The sequence below is a fragment of the Ammospiza nelsoni genome, chromosome 2 (assembly GCF_027579445.1).
Source record: "Ammospiza nelsoni isolate bAmmNel1 chromosome 2, bAmmNel1.pri, whole genome shotgun sequence".
Taxonomy (NCBI): Eukaryota; Metazoa; Chordata; class Aves; order Passeriformes; family Passerellidae; genus Ammospiza; species Ammospiza nelsoni.
In genome coordinates, this window is record NC_080634.1 from 13689844 (window position 1) to 13698311 (window position 8468).

Consider the following 8468-nt stretch of genomic DNA (forward strand, 5'->3'; position numbering starts at 1 on the left):
TAGTGTTTAAGGTGGTAGTTTCAAATTTTCTGCTTTAATTCAAGTCTTTGAAGGAGTCAAAACCAAATAACTTTGTTACTGTCATTTTCCTGTGCTCATTTAGTGCATGAAGGCTTGGGAAGCTGTATTACCCAGCCCCATTTTGGTAGATATTGCTCACACGTCTCAAAAGAATGATTAAAAAAAAAAAAGTCTACTTATTAAGAGCCCAGTTTTCACAAGACAAAATTCTGCATTTACTTGGTAAGTCTCCATCCATTCATTCTTATTGTTTGGGATTCAAGTAAAAAAAAATTCTGTGAGCTGAATACTTTTAAAATTTTAAGTTGCACATGGTTTTAAAAGGAAAGGAATCTCTTTTCCTTGAGGAAAAAAGAAATCTTCTTCATTCCTTAAGAAAGTAGTTGATACAAGTCTAGATACTATTGAGGTATGTCATCCCAGCAGGAATTTTATTGGAAAGCGTGGTAATTCCACAGTGCAAGGTAATGGGTACTATTGTTGTCTTGTTGTACTCTGATAAATATATATACTTTTCTTGTGTGATTAGAGTAAATACACATCTTCAGACCTGCCATTAAGGAGAGAGTTTATCTTTATTGCTGCTCTTCTGATCATTTTCTTCTCAAAAACCTAATCTGTGTAAATTCCTGCTTAGGTAACTTTGAAAAGTAGTCCTCATTTTCAAATCATATCTTCAATCATATTTATTGTAGGATACAAATGGAAAAAAATTCCCAAAACTTTGCTACTGCAGACAATGTGCTACTCAACAGTTTTAATAAAGTTCGGTAAAAATATGTGTATAAAAGGAGGTTTCACTGAACATAGTTCTACTTCTTAGCTAAGGCGCCTAGGACACTGTTCCAGCCTTGTGTCTCGTTTACTTTGAAAGCAGCTACTTTGTATTCCTTGATCTCAGTGTGGTAGTATCTCTAAAAAAGTAAATGAATTGTCAGGTTATTGGGTTCCAGATAATTATGTTATTACCTGGAGGGACTGTTACCTTGTTAGGCTGCTAGGCCTTGTTTATTGAAGCAAGCCCTGCTGGCCTCACGTCCAGTTTGGGAGATTATCTCCATTTAGGAAACTGCTCAAGTCACTACTCAGAAAGGCATGCAAAACATGACTAAGATTATTCCTGTACCCTTCCCCTAGGTTGGAATGATTCTTTTATCTCATAAAATTAATAAATTTTATATGCAAACTTATTGGACCTGGAGTTTGCATGCAGTGATGTCAGTGAGATGTTTTGGTGTGTTGTCCAGCAGCAGTTGAGCATTCATACTAGCAAACACAGCAGAAGGAAGAAGGAATGCCCAGAAGCCTGTTGATCAGTCCTTTCCCCCACATACCAACACTAAATAAAATTATTTTGGCTAAGAAAAAGATTTAAAACTCTTATCATGCAGGCTATGATAGATACTGATTGAGTGGTAATTTTTCTCCCCCTATAAATACTTTAATTAAAAGGAGGTATTGGTATAGTTCTGCAGTTCTTCAAAGTTTTGATAACTTTGAGCTGACTTTCATCTCTGTTCAAGTAAGTTCATCATGGTAATAACATTTTATAGCCTTTCAAAGTTTTCATTTTCGCCTATTTTATGAACACCTGCATAACAGTGTAAAGGGCTCATATTCTTTGCCAAAATGCTAGTCAAATAACTCTTCTATTATTAATAAAAATGTAGGATTTTCTCCCCTTTAACTGAAGCTTTTTTATATATATATAATGGATTTTGTGGTGAGGCTATCAGGAAAAAAGGATAGATGAGTTTGTAAATCCTTCTCCTAACTTGTTAATGTGGTATTTCAAAGAATATGAAATCCATGCATCAAAGCATGTAGTATATGAGTTTAAACATGTGCTTATGTTCCTTTGTATTCTGAACAGTTCTTAAAATTTAATTAAATATATATTTAAGAGTTTAAATAAGTGTTAAATCACTGTTCCCATTGGGATTACTGTTTTGACAGGCAGGCTGTAATGATTAAACACCTTGCTGAATTAGAGTCTTAAGCATCTGCCTAATTTAAGCAGTAAATCCTATTGAAGCAAATGAGTCTTATCCTGATTAAGACTCTTACTGAACTGGGTGAAAGTGAGAGACAGATAATCCTGAGTAACTTTAAAAGTCTGGCAAGCAGGCGCTGAAATGAATTCAGAAAGTAAAATATGAATTATAGCTCCCCAGCTAGCCACGTCTAGCTCAAATTCCAAATGGTGCCAATCTCTTTATTTAGCAGATGAATCATGCTGGAGAACAGTTGGAGAATAAATCTATTAAAGCAGGTAGCTACAGGTACCTGGGAAGAGCAAAATCATGTTCATATATAAATGCTGTCAGGGCAGGAATTGGGCTGTGCTGGGTCCCAGGGGTGACTGGGCTGTCCTTGCAGGGGGCTGAGCTGGGCTCCCAAGGCCCAGACTGCCTTAGTCCAGCTCTGGGAATGCCCCTGGAGAAGGGCTGATAGTCCCAGGGATGCTGGGTGGCTGCAGGGGAGATTTCACCTCTTGCCTGGCAGAAGGGAGAAGGACACAGTATGCAAATGTATGCAAATGTATGCAAAGGGTCCTGAGCTGGCTCTGACAAGGAAAGGATGCCACCACCAGCATTCCATCTGCCTCAGAGAGAGAGCTGAGGGCATTGATGTGTCTGTGACTGTGGTGATGTTTGCAGGTGTCCCAGGACAAGAGAAGAGGTGAGAGTCTTGACTCCATGTTTCAGAAGGCTGATTAATTATTTTATTTTATATGTTATATATAAAAGAAAATTATATGCTAAAACTATACTAAAAGAATAGAAGAAAGGATTTCATCAGAAGGCTAGCAAAGCAAGGAAGGGAATGGAATGATAGAATCTTTTGACTGACCAGAGAGTCCGATACAGCTGGACTGTGATTGGCCATTAATTAAAAACAACCACATGAGACCAATCAAAGATGCACCTGTTGCATTCCACAGCAGCAGATGATTATTGTTTTTCTTTTCCTCTGAGGCTTCTCAGGAGAAAAAAATCCTAGCAAAGGATTTTTCAGAAAATATGTCTGTGACAGGTGACATTCCCCAACTCACTGCTTGGGGAATGCCATCAGAACCACACAGACTCTGGAAATGCAGGTGTACCAGAGATAGGAAGGACTGGGAATGTCTTCTTTAATACAGTCATATATAAGTATACATGTAACATTTTAACCACTGTGAATTTTCTGTGTTTGATTATTTGGCCAAACTGAATGTCAAAGCTTTCACTAGGCTGATAATAAATTCTTGAGTCCGCATGTGTAGCGTGCTCACTTTTACCCATATGAGATTTTGAGTGTAAAAGTCCCTCCCAGCAGATGTTGGTAATGCACATTTAATTTATTGCAATCATGTCTGAAAAGCACCTCAGTCCTGATTCACAGGGAAAGCAAAGAGAAACCCTGCAGGTTCAGTTTAAAGAAATTGAAACTGAGAAGGTTGTGCCATTGCCTGATCTCTTATCTTTTAGTTTTTGATGCTTCTTTTTTATTTGCTAAAAAAGACTACATTTCAGCTGAAGTCTGTCAGGTGTCTAACTACCCTCTGCAATAACATTTTCCATAGATGTTTTGTTGTTTATTTGGAGTTCCTAGGAAACTTAAGATGCAATTATAAGACACATGGTTTTGGCAGCTATTGCACTTGTATTCTGTTTTTAGAATGACATTAAATGTTATAATGTTGAAATTTTGGTTTTGTTTGCTTAGTGCAATTTTAGAGCAGTTGGTTTTTGGTTTGTCTTGGTATAAGATTTGGTTTTGGTTTGTTTTTTTTTCCTTTTTAAATAATGAAACCACAATTTTTTTTGAGACTGGATATGGTTTTTTTTGTATTTGTAAAGTATCTGTGGATGCTGTTCAGAGACCAGTCTCACTGAAATAATTTGATTTGGAAGTTCTCGATATTTTTATAACTCTTCCTTCATGCCAGCACATGAAAGTGTCTTCTGGTTGTGGGGCTTATTTTATCCTAGATGTTTTAATGATCTACTCAATAGTCCAGCCCCAGAAGTAACTGGGGTATTAGGCCCTTTCTTTTAATAAAAGGGCAGAAATAACTGTGGCAATCTTTTTTTTCTTGGCTGTCTGTTTATCTTTGCTTCTGTAATCTAGAGCACATGGAAATTCTTAAAAACATTTTGAAAGCATCTCTTAGGAATTCTTTCAATCTATCAAGTGAAGCAAAGGTCTCATCATCTGAACTCATTTGCTTAGAGAGAGATCACCTTCTATCTAATTTTCCTGCCTCAGTGTGTGATGTTTAATTGAACATCTGGAGGAACAGCATGTCCTTTCCCCCAGGTTCAGGTTGAGAACTCTTGCTCCCAACAGAAAACTCGAGTTTCAAGTGTTTATAATGTGTGCTCGAGTTCTCTCCCATCCCCCTGACAACTGATTGTTCCTTTGTTTTAATTAATACCATGCTCCCCATCAGGCAAATTTTGAAAAGTTGACCTGTTGCTATTTAAAGTTCTGTATGAGGGTTAAGAGACAGAAGGAAAAAAAAAACCCTCAAACAGACAAAACAAACAGGAGTAAATGTTTCCACCTTTTGATGGAAGTACACCCTGGTAAAAACTTATTTGTGTATTGATGTGTGCTACTGATAAGGCTCTTGGGAATAAAAGAAATACCATTCTAACAATTCAGGTCTACAAGTCTCTTTTATAAACTTGCTTTGGAATTTTATCATGGATGAATACTTTTTTAAAAAATTAATTCATGTATGATACTACTCTGAAGACCTGGTTTAGCATTATTTTTTATTTTTGGAATAACAGAATGCATCTGAAAAGGGTGGAAAATATTGGTTCCAAATTGGAGAATGAGGGGTTCTTTTCTGTCATAATCACATAGAGAAAAAGATGCATAGATAACTGAATTTAGGTAAAATAAGACCAAAAGTACCATTAACTTCTCAGGTCAGAGGTAATTATACCAATTCAAGTTTGCCTTTTTTAAAATTAAATTGAGACAGATTGACATGCTTTTTTCCCACCATGTAACCTGTTTTCTGGAAAAAAAGAAACCAGAACTTCCTGACCTTAGCACTTACTGGAGCCTTGCATTTTGTTGTCTCCCTTGTTTTCTTCTTCTATGAAATCAAGTTCTATTTCCTAATTATAACAGAAAGAGAACATCTGAGGTATTACAGGCTTTTGCTCTTGTTGGATTTAGCAAACAGACTACTCAATGAGCAGATGTCTCTGATTTTAGCCTTTTACCTCTTTCCATGGAGCAAATGTTAGGGATGATCATAACCTGGAGACAAGCCCACAAATACCAGGAATGATGCATTAGGATGGCCAGCAGCCCTAGGAATTCAGCCATTAATCCCAACAGCTTTATTTTCTGATCAGCCATGCTCACTGCATTGTTGTTGTTGTTGTTTTATAGCATATTCTGAAATTCTCTGTCCTGGCCTGCTGCTCTTCCCTCTCCAGAATTTCTTCATTTATGTCTGAAGATATCATTCCTTCAGTCTGAAGGGACTCTCCTCTACCTTTGTGATCTTTTTTTGGGGACACAGACAATTAGATTGAAAACTTACCCAATTTGTGAATGACAGGAAGTTGCATGATGGTTACCCTGGAAGGAAGGGATTCCATCCAGTAGAATTTTAATAGGCTCGAGAAATTGTCCCATGTGAGCCTCAGGAGATCCAACAAGGTCAAGTGCAATGCCCTATGCATGAATTGGGGCAATTCTTGGTTTAGAGACTAGAGGATGGATGGATGGATGGATGGATGGATGGATGGATGGATGGATGGATGGATGGATGGACGGATGGATGAATGGATGGACAGCTGGATGTGATAGTAAAAGATTTTAAAATCATAGAAAATTCAGGAAGTTAGAAAGAAAGTTAGGCTTAGTAGGCCCTGGGAAAATGTTAAAGGTAGGCCTTGGGAAATGTTAGGCCTTGTGTTTGCTACATCATGTGAAACTGCACCTCTGTAATCAACATATGATAAATTTTATGATTGTTAAGGTGATTAGATATAATTATTGTTTAAAGAATCATGAGAAACAATGTTAGGGGTTTGAAGGGGATCACGAGAAATCCATGCTTGGATGGAATTAATGTATACAACAGAACAATGTAAGTTTAACAATTAATATGTGAGTTATAAAACTATAGAATATAAAACATGTTTGGCTCAAAACCATGGAGGGTCAGATTTGGGTCTGTGCACCCCTGACACCCAGAGCTCTTTAATTAAAGCACCTGCATATAATCATTCCGTGATTATGTGTTCCTGAACGCTAATGGATGGATGGATGGATGGATGGATACCAGCTCTGTGGAGAAGGAGTTGGATACCCTAGTGGAACTGGCAGTTGGTTAATTAGCCTCACAGGTGGGTGTTGCTGGCAGGGATGGGGATGTGTTTTGTATTTGCTAGAATGATTTCAGCTCCCATGGAATACAGAGTGATCTGCAGCGGAGACACCAGAGGCCTTCTCCTCATAGTAGAGCCTTCAGGAGAAGTCTTAGCAGCCACTGACTAAAAATTAACACACAAAGTAAGCATTCTAAGCTCTGGGAAAGCAGCTCCCATGCATCAAGTAGCATAAAGAGTCAGCTGCAGGGTTTTGGCATTGTTGAGAGTTCACACTGATTGCAGGCAGTTCACTGCCAAACTTCTGCTATGATAGATTGAATAGGAGACCCAGTTACAAAAAGAGCTAAATACTGTTTTGCACTAAGCCTCCATTTGTTTATTAATGACAATTGACTGGAATGAGACACACAATTTTATTCCATGTTATTGTTCCTAAGAGTATAACAGCCACTCCCCATTTTGGTGTGGATCTAAAGGAATGATATATGTATCACAGAAAGCTCATGTAGAACATGCTTTTATGTTAACAACATAAAGGAATGTATGGTCATTTGAAGATTGCTTCCAATTTGGAACTTTCTGGCTTTTCTTTGTAATATGAGAAGTGCTTGTGGTTTTTTGTTTGTTTTTCTTTTCTTGATCATAAGGCCTTTGAATCATCAGATTCCCCAGTTTGTATTTACTAGTTGCCTTGTAGCATTTTGAGAGACAGGATTTCTGTCAGGCTCATAAATTTCTGTGGCTCCTTAGAGGGTAGGTGTTGGTCCTTTAAAGCGGAAGGGTAATGAAATCATACATTTCTTATTTCTTCCTGAATATTGATATATGTTTTTGTCCTTTTCCCTTTTTGTTTGCTCCTTATTGACTTAGTATTACTGCAGACACCTAGATTTAGAAATAATACTTTCACAGTCTTAGTCTTTCTTAGTCTTGACCATTTCTATTGGACTTCTTAAAAAAGGCTTTTTAATTCCAACATCATGACTTCCAGTCAGTTAGAGGTACAATGATGAATCAGTTTAAAATTAATCAATTTCATTATTCCATGGCATGTAGTGAAAAGGGCTTCTTGTGCTGTATGTATAACAAAAATTGATGTTGGAAATATGATTCTATGGAAATGAATCATTTAGGGTATGTTGTAAAGGATAAAGATGTTCCTAGAACCTTCAAATGTCATCCTGAAGGCCAAAAAAAGCTGAAAGATGATGAAAATGTACCATTTATATGAGAAAATTATTTAGGTATTCTTTTAATTCAGGTATATTCAAAAAGGACAAAATAGAAACAGATAAAATACTAATGGTTGATATAAAAGTGCCCAATAATAAAACTCTACTTGCTAGTAAAACCTTTTCATTTGAAATAATAGTTTAACATTATTTTCATGAAAATGAATGCTCTCTTATAAATTTTAGAGGTTCAGTTTTTTTTTAAACTTTTAAAGTCAAAATAGAAGTTTCTATAATTCTTCTGTTTTGTGAGGAAAAATTGCAGTCTTTCAGATACCTTCACAGCTTTGTGCTGCAACAGGTGATGTCGGCCCATCATACACTAATACAGGGAAAACACAATAGTGATGCTTCTCTCATTTTGTCAAACCTTTGGCTGCAAAATAGAACTGTATTATAGAGAAAATAATGTTTGTTGACAAGGACTTTTATGGGGAAGAGGAGCGGATTATAAAAAAGATGAAGATTGAGGAATAGACCTGTCCAATACTTTGTGTGTTCTCTGTCTCAAAGAATAAAAAGTACAGTGAGTAGAGCTGGGGAGGAGGGAAGAGGTTGACATATGAAAAGGAAAGAAAGCATTAAGTTTCATGACTCCCTCACAGTCTGTTAGAAATACTTCAAGAAAAGTGTGACTATCTCTAAAGGGAATTTTAGCTACTATTGGCAGTGAACTTTTTGCAAAGAAGCTTCTTATTTTCCCAGTGGAACCATCTCTGAATTTAATCACTCTGGTAAGCAATTGGTTTCTTTTATGGGCTTTAATTCAGTATGCTTTATGGATCCAGATCTTTCTTCCTCATGTGAGTTTTGGCTGGATGAGGCAGGAGGAATTAGACCCTAAAATACCATGATGCCCAGTTTA